Here is an 18,439-nt window from a genome sequence, read left to right as displayed (position 1 = left end):
GATGGAATGCAAGGGTGACTCTGTTTATTCATGAGGTTTTTCCAGACGTGTCGTGATGGGGATTATTCCATGGGTTTGGGGAGTTGAGACAGTGTAGATGGAATGCAAGGGTGACTCTGTTTATTCATGAGGTTTTTCCAGACGTGTCGTGATGGGGATTATTCCATGGGTTTGGGGAGTTGAGACAGTGTAGATGGAATGCAAGGGTGACTCTGTTTATTCATGAGGTTTTTCCAGACGTGTCGTGATGGGGATTATTCCATGGGTTTGGGGAGTTGAGACAGTGTAGATGGAATGCAAGGGTGACTCTGTTTATTCATGAGGTTTTTCCAGACGTGTCGTGATGGGGATTATTCCATGGGTTTGGGGAGTTGAGACAGTGTAAATGGAATGCAAGGGTGGCTCTGTTTATTCATGAGGTTTTTCCAGACGTGTCGTGATGGGGATTATTCCATGGGTTTGGGGAGTTGAGACAGTGTAGATGGAATGCAAGGGTGACTCTGTTTATTCATGAGGTTTTTCCAGACGTGTCGTGATGGGGATTATTCCATGGGTTTGGGGAGTTGAGACAGTGTAGATGGAATGCAAGGGTGACTCTGTTTATTCATGAGGTTTTTCCTGAATCTTGTCAGTGGCACTGCTGTCAAGAGGGACAGACAGTTCAATATCAGACACAGTTTCACTGCCTTTATCAGAATGAACATGCTCAGGATTGTTGGAAGATATATGCCTCAGGCCACATTCTGTCCTGTCTCAGAGAAGTTTAAAGGTTTCATTTTCCATGACTCCCTGGACCAGTTCAGTGTTGTACCTTGGATGGACTTCAGAGTGAAAACCACATATCGTTATCGAAGATGGGTATATTAGTGATGAGCCATTCTGCCATGCTCTATGGGACATGCTGTCATGCCCTATGGGACATGCTGCTTATGCCAAAGAAGACGTCTGAGACATCTCAGTAACAGTTTGAGTAAACTCATTGTAGACACGACTTTTATGTTACCATTCTCTGAAGAATCACATTTTGGCGTTTACGACTGATAGTGACTGGTCCAGGAGAGCCAAAACGCCATCTGTTTCACTTATTAAAAATGAAGACCTTATCTAGAGGAAAGTGTCGAGTGGATTGCTAAATGTTGCGCACAGTATATACAGTGTCTATATGTTGCGCATAGGTAGACAATATGCTGTGGTTTCTCAGTTACCCTATCCTAATTAATGACCGACTCTGGACAGATGTCCCATCGTTGTACTGACCAACAGTGCATCGTCATCAAGAAATCAACCTCATATTTCTGACTCTGTCCAACAACCATGGCACGATCAAATGGCTGTGGGATTCATTAGTATTATTATTAGTATGTTTGTTACGCCAAAAAAATTAATAATAATCAAATAACAGCGCCAACTCCTAGTTTACCTACACTGCATGAAAGTCATTTTTGTTTTGTTAGTTGGTTTCGTCTTTTTATTTATTTTCATATTTATAATTTTTTAATATAGTTTGTTTTTTTATTGTTAAGGCCAACTCAGCAATGTTCAAGCGGTTTGGCGGCAGTCTGGAGATTATCCTGTGATTGACATCATATGCATCGTTCTACGTTACGGGGGTACGATGACCTGTGCCAACCAAGCGAGGGAGAACCACGTAACTGTTGTACACCAAACGCTTTAAAAGTGCTAGAATTTGCATTTTACTTTGACAGACTGATCATGGCCATTCTCCAAAGGGCACGGTGTTGTCATTTCTTATAAACGTTAGTGCAAGACGTTTTGGAGCTCCATAACTATTCTTTTTTGTCTTAAAAGCCACCAATAGTAACAGCGTAGACAGAACAAGTGATAACCTAAATCCATTGCATATGTCCAAGACGGATATTCCGTATCAACCACTTAAAACTAGCCTCTATTTACCACATAGCTTGTTAGCGAAAAAAGTCACATTCTAGACATCTTTCAGCATTATTATTAATTCCTCGATCTATTATTCCAATTATGACGATGGCACCGTGTGACAGCTAATGACAGCTAATGACAACACGTAATGTCATTGTGTACGAGGAAGCGAGAGATGACATTTCGGATGTGTCATTTTTTACTTATTTTGCCTAATGGTGTCAAACATGAAGAATTCACAGACCACGCCAAATAAGCTACAAATTAGGGTTGATGCGTCTCGGTATTTACTTCATCTATAGTTCTGATCATATGTCCATATTCATCAGTTTATCGCCATTTGACAACCCCTAGGATAGATCACATGTACACTAAAGGACGCGTCATCTAAGACGTAATTAGTATCGAGTATCTGATTGCTGTCATTACGATAATGATTGTTCTTTTATAGGTGTCGGGCGGATTCATGACTTGATAATGTATCTATTTAAAAGGTTGTTAACAAACAACGATATGCGATAGAAGAAAATGGATTGAGATTTCTATCGCTTAATTTGTTTGCGTCTTAAATACTTTTTTAGATTGTGTTTTCTTTTTTCACATGACTTTCTAAAAACGTTTTGTTTTTATTTATCAAATTTTAAAATCTTGAGTTAAATTGCCCAACGTGTTTGATGTGCAGATTGACCGATATCTGGAATATAGTTCCACATTTATCATTCATTTATACAGCATTTATTTCATCAACTATCTTTATTGTCCTTTCAGTTAAAATCGTTACATTCAATTCTGGCATTTGAAGTCAAGCGGTTCGGCAACGGCGATCATATCTCCACGTGTGCGATGACTAATCGGTTAAAATATTTTATTTATTAGCACAGAGAACTTTGTTGACGGATTTCAATTGGCCTAAATAACTCGCAGCTGCTTGTATAAAGTTCAAGCCTAAATCTAAGCTCTAATCATCCCAGCTAAAGTTCACCCTGCTCGTTGAGAACACCATTAATATTTATTGTCATATCTTCTCTGACACGTGTGTAGCCACGTTGTGTTAGAAATTCAAACATTATTTCATTTTTTATTTCGGATTTTTGTTAAAATTGCAGTTTTCAGTTTGTGAACGCTTGATTGAAGGAATACATTCAGGATGACAGGGTTTTCATAGAAAACTGGAACAAGCCGCAGATACATTTAATCAAATTGACAATAATAGATAGCAATTTTGTAATTTGGATGAAAACGAGCTGTGTTCGCTGCGTTCCGATCTGATGACCAAAGAGCACATTCCGGGACAATCACACACAACGATCCCAATTTTATTGACTCGTATGCCCCAACCATTGTCCTCCTAGTTCCTCGCGGTGAAGAATCGGGGAGAAGGGTAATCTGACAGTCCCAATTTGCACTATGTTCTCTTCTGCCAAGGTCGTTCTGCAATCTTACTCCTTGACAAGTATTAGATGAGCCAGCGGAGTGATCGCGTTTGTGACAAGCAGGCGGGGAAAGTAATCTGGACGAGTACACTTGGTTGCTATGGGTAGAATGGCGATTAAGCACGTGCAATACATGCTGACAGTGGCGTGAAATCAATACCGGCACTGTTTAACACGTGTCTCGTAGAGCGATTTAGTTCAGCAAGACACCATCACGGTACCATTCGCATGAGGAAATTGAACTTTTCAATATTTAGACAACAACCTGTTTCCCTCTTTTTTCAAACGAAATGTTCCCATATATGCAAACTGGGGCCGTTTGTACGGTCATGGCTAATCTAATACTTGTCAAGCAGTAAAGCAATGAAGAGAACGAGACATATTTCCTCTTGTCTGAGTTCTGAATCTGTCATCTGACAGAAGCTCCGTTTCAATTTAAAAGAAATTATGTGTTTCTATTAAACTTATTTATATACTAAACGCCAAAAGAAACGATACCCATCTTCCACAATGACGGAGGTACCTATCTTCAGCTGGCTTTGTGAGATGTGGCCCCCCACTTCTTGGTCTGTCCACGATCACCTCAGTTTCACTGTAGCGCTGCAGTCTTGTGGCATCCGACGGCGTTGGCTACAGCATTGTATGTCGACCCCATCTGCGCCATTCCAGTGGCTCTCTTCAGCTGTTAATCGTGTCATATTTCTCGTCCATATGTATTATATCATGCCTAGTCTTTCTTTATACCCTGTAGAATCATTCGACACTTGAAATTGATGCAAATATTGCTAAATATGGCTACGTTTGGGCGACTGATATTGCTATGTGTAAACAGAAAAAGGACAAATGTTGCTTTGCAAGCAACTGTTGAGATTGTCATCCAATGATCGGGGGAAATAAATGTCAGCGATTTCAGCAAGCAATAGTTGCCTGGATATGTGCGCTTCATAAATACCCTATAATAATACTGGGTCAATGGAATTTGATGGCTTAACATATAATCTTAATGTGCGTCTTTAATTTGAGCTGATCAATAGATTTGAGCGTCTAAAGAAAATACGCATTCTGAATTTCACAAATTCAAACCAGGGTCTCAAGTATTAGTCACGGTTTGGGTTTTGTGTTGCCTTCAAGAACATTTGGAGAAAAAATTGTTTTGAATGATTGTACTATTAATACGTTTCACGCTTGATACCTCCAGTGAGAAACAGTCCACGATATAACCTGGATGGAGTATATGACGGTTTGTCAGTACAAGGAAAGTATTGTAAAAATTGAAATTGAACCGTCTAAAATATGTGGGTGAGTTCAGTCTTAGTTCATTTTAGTTTTATCAGTCCAACTGAAAATTTCTCAATTATGTAATAATATAATTATACATACATACATACATACATACATACATACATACATACATACATACATACATACATACATACATACATACAAGTCTGCATGCATGCATGCCTGCACGTACGCACGCACGCACACACACACATACATACATACATACAGCGGGGGGCTTTAAATAATCGAGGCTGGACCAGACAATCCAGTGATCAACAGCATGAGCATTGATCTGTGCAGTGGGGCACCGATGACATGTGTCGATCAAGTCAAACCGATCCGGCAATCGTAGTTGCATTTTATGACAAGCTTGGGTTGTGAAAGACTGTTCTACCCGGATCTTCACGGATCTATGCAGAAGAGACTGCGTGGTTGGCATTATCACTGGGTCCTATACTAATTATGTCATTCCAAAATAATCTGTCCAAGCTTGGATATGCATTTATCTGTGTTAATCATGTGAAAAATACCGTATTTCGTAGTTTCCATGTAAAATCCACAGCTGTAATTTGAGTTTGTTCCTAGACCTTTATGATAGATCTACAGTAGCCAGTTTTCCAAAGTACATTTGGAAGAATGTTTCAAGTGGGTTCATTATTCGTGTTTTGATGCTCCTTCTTCTTCTTCTTCATTTTTGTTTTCCGTTTTAGCAACATTTAGATGGTGTGTTGAAACGAACATAGAAACGAACTGCGTAGATCGATGCTCATGCTGTTGATCACTGGATCGCATGGTCTAGATTCGAATACTTACTTAACGCTTCCATACAGCTGCAGTAGGGTTGAGACAAACCAAGCAAAGGTATTTGTTTGTTTTGTTTTTTGTTTTGTTTTGTTTTTGTTTTTGTTTGCGGGGTTTTTTTTGTTTTTGTTTTGTTTTTGTTTTTTTTTTGCAAGGGTGGGGTGGGGTTGGGGTGGGGGTTATTTTCATATTTTTGTTTACGTTTTTTTTTCAGTTATTTTTGTACACTCAATGCATAATCTTTTCGACTGTAATAAGAATCTCCCATTGTCTGTTGTTTGGCTTCTTACATCTTCCGATAATTCACGAGGGTGATATGTATATTCAAATAATACCAAAAGAACTGACACACATAATACATGTAAGAGTTGAGGGGTGCCTGTTACTATTTTCCTCTTATGTCATACACACAGCGATAGGTGAGTGTGATGTTAGACCGATTTCAGCAATATTCTAGCAATATCGCGGCGGAAGACACCAGAAATGGGTTTCACTCATTCTACCCATTTAGGGAATCTAACCTGGGTCTTTTTCGCTATGAGCAAATGCTTTATCCACTGGTCTACCTAAAACAGCAATAACATATAGCTTGTTTGAAAAACTGTTGTGACAGGAAACGTGAAAAAATGTGTTACAAAGCTTGAAAAACAAATTTAAACGGGCATCAAGTCTTGTAATCATGCAATGCACGAACATTGTTAAACAGGAAATGCATCACAAATTACAAGGTCATTGAAAAGACGACACACAATTCAGTAACGACAGCGTGTCGTGGAAAGGCTCTACGCTTGAGAACCCATTGAAGCAGCTCACGTGCTCTAATCGTCAGACAATACACACTGTGGAGAGCCGTGTGCAACAGACGAGTACAATAACAGATCGTCCAAGTGAGTGAGCGAGTGTGCTTTCAGCATTATTCCAACATCAGGAGACATCAGAAATGGACTTCACATATTGAACCTACGTAGGGAATCGAACCCGGATCTTCGGTGTGACGAGCAAACGCTTTTACCACTAGGCCACCCAAGATCATCCATGGTTTTGGGGGCTGTATCATGATGAGATTATGTCATCTGAGACAACAGAAAGCAAATAATCGAATTTTTATGCTTGTTTAAAAGAAATTTGAAGAAACAAGAAAAGACACTTGAAATTTTAAAACAAAATTGAAATGATGGGGACATATTCAAAGCATCCAGAACATAGTGGAAGCGATTGATAGACAGTGTTTGATCCAGAAATAACAGCACTAGGCTTTCCTAACATTCCTAAGTATGAAAACCATGTAAAACACTTTCCCTCTATGGAAATAGTTCTTTCTAGACGTCGTCATACTCCTCACAAAACGTTAAGCAACACTAATTTGACCTTTTTAGTGATTGAGTGAGTGAGTTTAGTTTTACGCGGCACTCAGCAATATTCCAGCTATATGGCGGCGGTCAGTAAATACTGGAGTCTGGACCAGACAATACAGTAACCAACAGCATGAGCATCGATCTGCGCAAGTGGAACCCGATGACATGTGTCCCCTAAACCCATTAGCAGGACAAGCATAGTGGCCTTTTAGGGCAAGCATGGGTTGCTGAAGGCCTATTCTATCCCGGACCCTCACGAGTCTTTTCTTTCACTGAAATTGCCTGTTACTGAATGATGCCATAGAAAGGTGAAACATGCACTCACTGTTTACAAAATGAAATGAAATAGTATAGAACAGTAACAGATTTAGAAACCATCAAAAGCAGGTGCTCGTGAAACAGCCGTGCAAAATGTGGTGCACTAATGGAGCAAAATGTAGACATTAAAGTTCAAGTCGGTTTTGGGCAGTGAAGTAGTGTTCAGTAACGCGTGTGACGACCATGAGCACGAATGTAAGCTTCTACACTTGTTTGCATTGACCAAACGAACCTGTTACTGTGGTGGAATGTTCTGCCGTTCTCTCTCTAACGTCTACTCAAGGTCTTCCAGAGTCTGGGGCTGAACAAGGAGATGGGAAACACAACAACGTTGTCCCAAGCATGGTCAGTGGGATTAAGATCAGGCGACCTTGCCGGCCAGTCCATATGTAGGATGTTGTTGATGTAAACAACATCATCAACTTCCCTCTTTTATAGCTTTATTAAATCACTAAAAGAATTCTTAAAAATTAAACGAAAATGTTTGACAGGAGAAACATTTTGCCGTATTTTAAAATAAATTTCCCTATTTTCAAGTCAGCGAATACTACAATAAATCTTGACCTCGTGTTCACACCGAGACAATACCATGGCAGTTACAACTTCACACGGTGATGAATATTGCAGCGGGTATATTCCTGCTGATTTACATCACCTAGCTGACGTATATGAACTTTCCAGGATCACTAATATCCATTTGAACTTTGGAAATTACCCATCGTTAACACAAAACCACAACCCGCATAGTGCCGTGTGGGATTAAGCGTACCTCATCGCAGGACATGATCTTTAATGAAGGATGTATTGGTTGTTAACAAGCACACACCGCACGCACCTGCATGTTGCCGCCGAGCCAGAGGATGGGGAGGTAGATCAACGGGAGGGTCGTATTAGGGGATGGGGGAGAGGTTATTTAGGATGACACGGCCTGACAGCTAAATAGTTTGTGTGTTATTAAATGATCATTTTATCAATCGTTAATTACCTTTGTTCGTCGTGTACTTGCTTTGGGTTTTGTTTTTTTTAATATTTTTTCTTTGGTTTTTGGATTACATCATTGTTAAGCCGTTTTCGTTGTTTCTTTCTTGTTCTGTAACTATTCTTACAGAGTTATTGACTTTCGGAAGCCATTTGAGTGCCCCTACTATTATACAACTCACAGAGGAATATATTCACATTTTGAAATTTGAAACCTGGCGGTTGCATGTCTATTCGTAAACCAGAAAATATTAACATAATTCAATTACTAATCAACACATAATGATCAAGGAAATATTATAACATCGCTACACGTTTTCTTCGTTAAACATTTAAATAAACGTCAATGCATTTTAACATATTAAGACATCAAAACCAGAAAATAATCATTCTCGAATGTCTCGAGAATGTCTACAGATTCGAAAACATATTAGAAGTAAAACAGGTACGAAGAATGTATCAACGAATGACCTACAATTACTGATGAAAGGGAAACAAAAGTGTGAATCAAGTGACTGCCGCTCTGATAATCACCGATGACATCCGGTGTTAGCGTATAGGCCAACACAGAGCGTGGACGCAAAGCCATATCCAGTCTTAACTATCCTAAGAATCCATTTCCTTCTGAAGTGAAACGGAACACAAACTGTGAATCACGTTACTGACTCACTGAAAAATCAGTGATGACACCAGGTGTTCATGAAGTAAGTCTTGTCGTTTATACAACTGCAACGCATATGTAATTCATTATAGAATCTGGTTTAAGCGCACTACACTTTTTCAAAGATCTGAAGCTCAGAATTATAGCTTAGTTTCTCATTTCGAAGCTATTTGATGAAATACGTGGTGGACATTCTGCTACCTTGGATCGATCTCGTTTGCGGTTTGCGAATAACTGTCATGAATGGTACGAACTCGGAAAAATGGCTATGTTTCATGTGTCTAGTGAAATAAGATGTATCTGTCACTGAGTGACGTACAAAAGTTTTTTCACGTAACGCAATAAGTTTTTTCACATTACGATATGATGTTTTTCACGTCAAGCGAAGTTTTTCATGCCCTGTGAAAAATCGTGATAACATAATTCAATCACCTGCTATGCCATATATATTGTTACGAATGTGATCAACACCAAGCGATCCGTTGTGTTAGCGTAAAGGTCAAAACAATGTCCGACGCACGAAAACATATACAGTGCAACAGGACGCTCTTAGATAGGAACAAGAGAAAATACTGAACATACAGTGCCCATAGCCCCTACTCTGGGTCCCAGAATCGAAAAACACAGCACTGCTTTACTATCCAGCAATCCTGCTGTATAATATATGTTATCTTACCTCATACATACATGTCGATTTCTGATTGGCTGAGCGCTCTTTTACTATTTCGGTAACAATTCAGGGTACCCCGCTGGGAAAGCCGAACTCATCTGGTATTCATGGTAATTTTGTTGGCTACGGCAATGCATTCACTGCAGATAGCATTGACATGTGATTGACATCATGATCATAGATGTCTTATAAGCATCGATGACATATATATACACATACACACATACTGAACAGCATTCACTGCAGATAGCATTGACATGTGACTGACATCATGATCATAGATGTCTTATAAGCATCGATGACATATATATACACATACACACATACTGAACAGCATTCACTGCAGATAGCATTGACATGTGATTGACATCATGATCATAGATGTCTTATAAGCATTGATGACATATATATACACATACACACATACTGAACAGCATTCACTTCAGATAGCATTGACATGTGACTGACATCATGATCATAGATGTCTTATAAGCATCGATGACATATATATACACATACACACATACTGAACAGCATTCACTGCAGATAGCATTGACATGTGACTGACATCATGATCATAGATGTCTTATAAGCATCAATGACATATATATACACATACACACATACTGAACAGCATTCACTGCAGATAGCATTGACATGTGACTGACATCATGATCATAGATGACATATAAGCATCGATGACATATATATACACATACACACATACTGAACAGCATTCACTGCAGATAGCATTGACATGTGATTGACATCATGATCGTAGATGTCTTATAAGCATTGATGACATATATATACACATACACACATACTGAACAGCATTCACTGCAGATAGCATTGACATGTGATTGACATCATGATCATAGATGTCTTATAAGCATCGATGACATATATATACACATACACACATACTGAACAGCAACACATTTTCTAAATCTTAGACATAAAAATGAACATAAATGTTACGTTTATGAGATTTCGGTTTTACGAATCTTGCATTCCTTTTTCTGTTCTGTAAATAAACCAGGTCTGCAATTATTGCCAGACCACTCGATCCTGTCAGTCGTTATGGCAAGCATGAGCTACTAAACACATATTCTAGTCAGGGTCTTCACGGGGCTGCTGCAACTCTTAAATGTTGTTCAAATTATTACCAAATTATCTGCCAACAAAAAACATTCTTGAAACGAGCAACTAATTTCTTTGATGTGGCCCTCTCATCATAATCTGACATTTAAAAGCTCCAGTATACAATTGTGGGTCGGAAAAAATAGACCCTTTGCAAAATGAACAATAGATACTCTGCACTGAATTATTATATCTGTTGTCTTTTTAACGCTGTGGCGCCGTTCGCATATCTGACTAGAACCGAAGAGATTACCCCCTCCTCCACGTTTGTCATTACATGTAATTAATTCACTAGCAAATTAGGCATTAATTTTGTTAAATGTTTAACAAGTACGATAGGTAATTTTCGTTCTTTTTATGGTTTTTTAAATATTTTTTTCCAATTTATGTTTGTGTGTGTTTCTGAAATGTTTGGACTAAAACGTTCAAACAAGTGAAAGAAATTAAGACGAAATGTTTCTGTCAGTTAGTCAAACCTGCAAAACGGGTTCCAGAAATTGCTATGATATAATCCTGTCTTATTTTTTAAAAATGATTAATAGCCATACAGGTAGTCTGAAAAAACAAACAGTGTAAAACGTTATGTAGGCCGAAGAGTAAAGAAGGCTCGTAAAAGATATAAAATTTACGAAAATTGAATTGTCATAAAAATACGCATTCATGTTTACGTTTCTATTTCAAAACTGGACAAAAAGCCAGTTGCGTTTCTTATGCTTGATTTCTTGATTTATTTCTGATTTCTTGATTTATTTCTGATTTCTTGATTTATTTCTGATTTCTTGGCTTCAATTGTTGTGAACCAGGCCCAATGAATCCATCTTACCAACTACATATTGTTTAGTAAAACACATTCTATACCAATATTATTTTTGTTACATTTTCCATGACCAATGTGCTTTGTTGAGTTGATAGAAACTCGACAACCTTGAGCAATAAATGTCTAATATTCTGTGAAGATGTACTGACGATCATAAACTTCATCTGCAAACAAATAGCCTCTGCTGAATTGTAATGTACCACATTTGTTTGCATGTTTTCTCTTGTTTCATCTTTCACACATAAACAGATTTGATTGCTTGAGTTGATTGTTGTTTAACGCCCCAGTCAGCCATATTTCAGCTGTGGGCGGCGATTTGTAAATAATTGCGTCTGGACCAGACAATCCATTGATCAGCATCATGAAAATGTGTCGTACTAAAAGCATAGGTTGCTGAATATCAATATATTAACCCCGGATCTCCGCAGCTATAAGGGTGACAGACGTCACCAGAAATTGTTGCTGAAAGAAGGCTGAAGTAATGATTGTACTGAAGCATGAAGTTGCAGTAATGTCGTCATCTGGAGCGTGGTCATCTGGAGGGTGGTCATCTGGAGTGTGGTTATCTGGAGTGTGGTCATCTGGAGTGTGGTCATCTGGAGAGTGGCCATCTGGAGTCTGGTCATCTGGAGTCTGGTCATCTGGAATGAACGAATAAACTCCACTTTTTGGTACTCCTTTTATCACTGCATATGAAAGACTTCTGGTTAGTCATAAACGGAACACCATTTTTTTTTAAAAAAAACAATATACTTGTGAATAATTAATACCAAGCGCTTAAAAATTGCTAAATAGCCGTCTGCTTCTCTCTCGTCCTCAAACGAAACCGCAGACAGGTTACGTAACTCTGTCGCCAGAGCCCCACAGTGACGTCATAGAAGGAACGGTTTTCAGTTAAATGTATAGAAAATGCGTAGGAAGCGCGTCATTTCGCTGATTTCGCGACGTCACCAAAACCATGCCGAATTGTTGTGTTGCCGTCAATTGTTCCTTGGGGTCAGGTGATGGTGTCACTATGCACTGATTTGCAGTTTCTGCTTAAATTGGTTGTGTGTGTGCGAAGCGAGCGTTGTGGAAGCCTGTGGTATATACTACATTGGATGGTTCGCCCCCTACCACGCTCCCAGGATAGAAAACGGAGTTCAAGTTTCATCGAGTTTATAAAATCAAGACTGCTTTGCTGACCAAAAGGATTTTACATGAATATAACGATGTCATCCTCGGAAGCGAGGTTGTGGTCGAAGTGACAATATTATCGTCAGTAATATTATATGGACCCCCGCCTCGCTTCCAAGAGTGAAATTGTTATGTTATAAGCAATGTCATGTACAATCCCAATGTCCATCAACAAAATACATATATTACTACCAGTGAAAAGTAATTTTGATTTTGTAAGTCGGTGAAAACAAACTTAAATAGCATTCATCCTCAGACAGGGCACCACCATTTTTGAAAATCGTGAAGTCACGGGCTAGAATTTCTGAGATTATTATTTGTTCTCAACAAGTTAGGAAATCAAAAAATACTTTTTACTAGTAGATAAATATGCATTTGAATCATGGCCAAAGGGATTTTGCATGACATAACTTGTAACATAACATAAGCGAGGTCGGGGTCGAAGTGAAAATACTGCGCGATGAATTTCTTCACTTGCTAAATGTTCTTGGTTTGTAAACGTTCACTCACCAGTATGTAGACACTTGTCAATATACGTCTGTATACTTGGTCTCAGAATCCTAATTACGTCATAATCATACTTGTATGCATTTGAAACTTAACTAAAAGAACCGATCTGCGAATGTATAACAGGAATGTAATATCTAGACATTTTATAGTTTGCCTATATGAATCATAATTCGCACGCACGCCCTAGTGTATGTCGTCTGTGTCATTATAACTTCACGGCGAAAACAATGATTCTGTTGAAAGCTACGACAACTTAATAAAAACAAAATGCAAAAGTTAAAACAAGTTATAGGAGCAATGTTCGTCTATCACCTTGTTCGAAGAAAGTATCCATCAATATCCACAAAAAACGAATGATATATAATTCATCTGCAGATGTCCCAAGTGATGTGTCTTTTAACAGTCTAATATACGAAAACGTGATGTATCGTCTCAGGTTTTTCACACTGCTGTATACTGTAGTCTCATTGGTCACCCAAGATAGCACACCTGGTAACCAATTGCATTTTAAAAAGGGAATTTAGTTAGCCAATAATGCGCAATCAATGTATTTGCTGTTAATCCTTTGAAAGAAGGGTGTTGTTTTTACACAGACACGACAGAGTGTATTCGGTATAGATTAGTAACTGTGCATACATAAACACTACCTTTTGACAAATCCGCATTTAAATCCGCATGAAACTAATTAATCAATCAGCGTGTTATCAGTTAATCCTTTGATCGATCCAGACACAAGAAATGCCAAATGGGGACCTTTGTCTGGTAATCTATCTGGCGTTACCACTAATTATACCTGTTATAAATTCATTAACTGAGCATCAAGTGAATGATGACAAATAACGTGTAGGTTCATACCACCTAACACGGATTAAATCCTAGCGACACCAAGTGAGTTTGACAGAATCGTCTATGAAAACAAGGATTGTAACTCGGAAACTAGGCAAAGCAGGAGACAGAACTAAATGATATTAGATTGTGAGAACATATGTCTTTCATTTTTCACAACAGCTTTCCCGATTTCAGGTTTGTACAAACCTGTAAAGGAAATATTTACCCCCTGAAATGTAGATGAATTCTGCACAGACTCTCATATCTATACCTACTATCAGGGAGCCTATATAGAGAGTTATAGAGTATCCCTGCTACTATTACGTCGCGGAGACGCACGGTTCTGAATGGTTGAAATTTCGTTTTCGAATTCGTTTGAGAATTGTGCACTGTTGTCGATTTAAGGTAATTAAAGATCGAAATGAGCAGTTTTAATGGCGTGGTTTCGTTTATAACCATCTGAATGAGTGATTTATGCATTTGCACCCCCTAGCTATATAGAGTATATGTGATGTATGGCACTGAACTCCTGTGACAGTATGTGAAACTGTAAAGCAGAATCAGATCTTTTCTGCGACTTTGACGAATGTTTTTCTAGTTTGCGTCAACCAAGTTAGCGAGCCTTAAAACCCGATCCCGTCAGCCGCCTCTTACAAGAAACATCATGAACAACCTTTAGGTGCAAGCCTTTGGTTCATTGGCACCAGTTCTATGTGGAACAGCTGTTGGTGGTGTGAACAACGACTGCAATGACACATCTTGCACTGAACGTCAACTGAAATAGGCTACGACGCGACGAATCTGAACGCGATGCGCTGTCACGTGAGATAGAACGGGTCTTCATATACGTGTATTCTCTTATGAAGTGAAGTTGTTGTTAATTTACCTGCCTGCAAAAAACTTTGTCTCAGTGTTATCCGTTCCTGTGACAAGAGTATACCTGGTACCATATCGAGTCTTGTGGTCAAAGCTGAAAGTTTCTGGACCAGTCGCTTTAGGGAGGTTTTCATTTACATGAAACTGGCTCGTTCCTACCCGGGACATCTTGGGTAGCATATCATTCCACGAAGACTAGCAGTTGTGTGAAGATTAGTTTTCACCAGGGACTCACAACCGAACACCTGTTTTGAAAGTTCGACGGCGGTGGTAGCGAGGTAAATATTATCGTCACTGTCTTTATTGGTTTTGCCACTGTTTGCATTTTATTTGTACTGTCATTCAGTGAGAATGGAACTGGCCTTAAATCAGAGTGAGCGAGTGAGTTTAGTTTAAAGCCGCACTCAGCAATTCTCCATCTATATGGCGGCTGTCTGTAAATAATTGAGTCTGCAGCAACAGCAACAGGAATACTAAGACATGTCAACCCTCACTTGCTGGATAACGGTGTTAGAAACTACACCGAAAAGTCCCATTATCATATTAAATAAGCTGTAAATTCACAGAACTCTCCTTGTTGTTCAAGTCAGCGAGCCTGACCCATCTCGTTAGTCCTGTTACGACAACACGTGTTACTGAAGACAAATTCTAACCACGATCTTAACTGGTCACCACTTTGATAAATGTTATTTTAAGACGTAATATTAAAACATTTGTGCCAGCTCTGTTTGTGTTTATTTGATTTGCGCCATGTTATCACTGGCTGTGGTCAGTTTACACAAACCTGTATTCAGTACATCCAGAATAATGTCAGCAAAGGTGTGTACATCATAATAATCATACATCACAACTGGTTTCTACGACTTTTATACAGCCGGACCAGACATACTCATAGATTACGACAAATTAGCACACTGAACAATTGCAAATTTTACATGATTTTCACAAACACGGACCATACAAATAACAACTGTAAAAAATAGTACGCTTATGAAAAATATATTTTGAGACATACAAAAATGATTAAGCTAAGTTAATTGACTGACAATTGCAAAATTATCATTTTCAAATACTACTCGTTAAAGTAAGGTTACATACCCATCGTTGTTGTATTACATTACCAGTCGGATGTATTTTTTATTGAAACAAACATTGACGTGTTTTTATCCAGTGACAATTTAATCAATAACATTCAACGTTGAATAGGAAACAGAATTATGCGTTAATTATTTCAGATAACAGATATTAAAGCCGATCAATCCAAATGTTACCAATCGAGGTGGTATAATTTATTTCTCTGATACCTTATAATATATTCTGGAGTAAAGTGATGATGATGTCGTCATTAACTGTTTAAGTGTAATTACACCAGCAGCCGTTTCTGACAGGTATACAACATTAGTTAACTTCTGTGTCACATAATATTCTCTAGTATGCGATCACACGACAGCTTGATGGCCGATGATCACATTAAAGTAATCACAAAGATGTTCATGCGCTTAAGCACGCACTAACAACTTGATGATGAAGCTAATTGCTACAATTGAGACCTATCTACTTTGGCTGATCCGTATAATGTGTAATTTCCTCAACGTATTACACCCATTACGAGACACGGCTCATTTAATGATTATTAGTCATTTTTCCTATCTCGTCAGCTGTCTGCCTACAGACCACCGCGAAATCCCCACGTGCCTAGGTCAGTGACGCGTACACAAAATGTAATGACGTAATACACATTGTTGTCATTGACAGGTGCTACCACCCGCTAAAGATTGTCGTTTGTATGGCAGTCCCTACGTGCGAGGTGAGGTGAAGTGGGGTTTATCGTGGTGCTTAAGAATATTTCGGTTATATGACGACGTGCATGCGTGTGTATGTGTGGCTGCTTGTACTAGCCCAGATTTAAGCTAGTTTTACAGTGCCAGCTCACTGAGATATCATGCCGCAGGTAAACATGAATACCGCTTCCGGACACATGATACTGACTCCGAAGGGACCAGTCAGTTTTTACCCATTAATCGCGAGCGCCAGACAGGGAACAACAGGTAATATATTTTAACACCTTTTGGTATGACACGGCCGGGGAACGAACCCGCAACCTTCCGTTCCCGAGAGCAGTAATCACGACAGAAGCTGTTTATAAAATTGTTACAAGTTGTACATCGTAAAAAGCATCACATGATGTTGGCATAAAACATAAAATAAAGTACAACATCCGACCGACACGACCTATGAGACAGTAAATTCCATTTAAAAACAAAAGTTAAAACTAAGAGATTAAATGACCAACAACTATGAGGAGGCGGCTCCACGCGTGACCATATGTGCACTCAGTATGCGAGAACATTAACATATGTGGTATTTTGTAAGGAAGAAGTCGTATATCCACTGGTCTACCCCCACCGATCCCACCAACTCGAGAACATCCGAGTAACAGTTGATTTTCAGCAGCACATACATGTTGTAAGAGACGACTAATGGGACTGATACGGCTGACACGTTCCATCACGAACCAGGTCGATGCTCATGCTGTTGATCACTGATCCTCGCATAAACCTGGAGTACTGTTCAGTGTGGCGTTAAGCAACAAGTAAACAAACCAAAAGCTACACCAACGTTAAAAACGGCACTCGAGAAAGAAACGAATAACAGTATAGTATAGAAGTTCGTGATAATTTCGACACCCATGATAACGCTCCGAATACGCGGAGCGGAGGGGTACCCTGATGACTAAAGCGTTCGCTTGTCATACCCATCACTACATACCCATCACCAGTAGGTGAAGTCCATACCTAGTGTCCCCCACCGTGATATTACTGGATACCCGTGAAGGTCCCGGGGTAGAATAGGCCTTCAGCAACCCATGCTTGCCATGAAAGATGACTATGCTTAAGAGTAGGAGGCGACTAACGGGATCGGGTGGTCAGGCTTGTTGACTTGGTTGGCACATGTCATCGGTTCCCAATTGCGCAGATCGATGCTCATGCTGTTGATCACTGGATTGTCTGGTCCAGACTCGATTATTTACAGACTGCCGCCATATAGCTGTAATATTGTTGAGTGCGGCGTAAAACTAAACTCACTCACTCACTATTGCTGGAATATTACTAAAAGCAGCGTAAACTCGTTCACTCAGAGGACGCTTGTACTGATTAGCCACGTACCTCTCGTGATGTTACAAAGTCTCATGGGAACTCTGAATACACCTTTGTGAAGTGTTAATGCGACCGTTTGTTTCACCACATCCAAAACGTTAACTGGGGCTTACTTTTCTTATATTCCTCAATTGTTGCAAGCAGATGTCGCGATGTATACTATGTCCCCTCAGCCGTAGTCATGACTCATTTCCTCGAGTTTGACGATGTTGTCGCCATGGAATTTTGTTCGTCGACATCCAAACCTTTCCCCTCGAACGGTGGAGAGACCGTAAACTTTCTTGAAGTAAATAGCGATACTGAGTGAGTGCCAGTACGTTCTGTTTGTTTGTTTGTTTTACGCTGCACATTGCAACATTCCACCTTTATGGCGGCGGTATGTTAGTATTCGCGTCTGGACCTGACAATCTAGTGATTAAGAGAACAAGCACCGATCATCGAAACTGACGGGGTTAGAATAACAACTGGTTAACTACACTGTTTGCATTTCGTCATAAATGTGTTTTTAAAAATATTTTTGAATTATTAGTTTTCG

The sequence above is a fragment of the Haliotis asinina genome, chromosome 4 (assembly GCF_037392515.1).
Source record: "Haliotis asinina isolate JCU_RB_2024 chromosome 4, JCU_Hal_asi_v2, whole genome shotgun sequence".
NCBI classification, from domain to species: domain Eukaryota; kingdom Metazoa; phylum Mollusca; class Gastropoda; order Lepetellida; family Haliotidae; genus Haliotis; species Haliotis asinina.
This window is presented reverse-complemented; position numbering follows the sequence as displayed.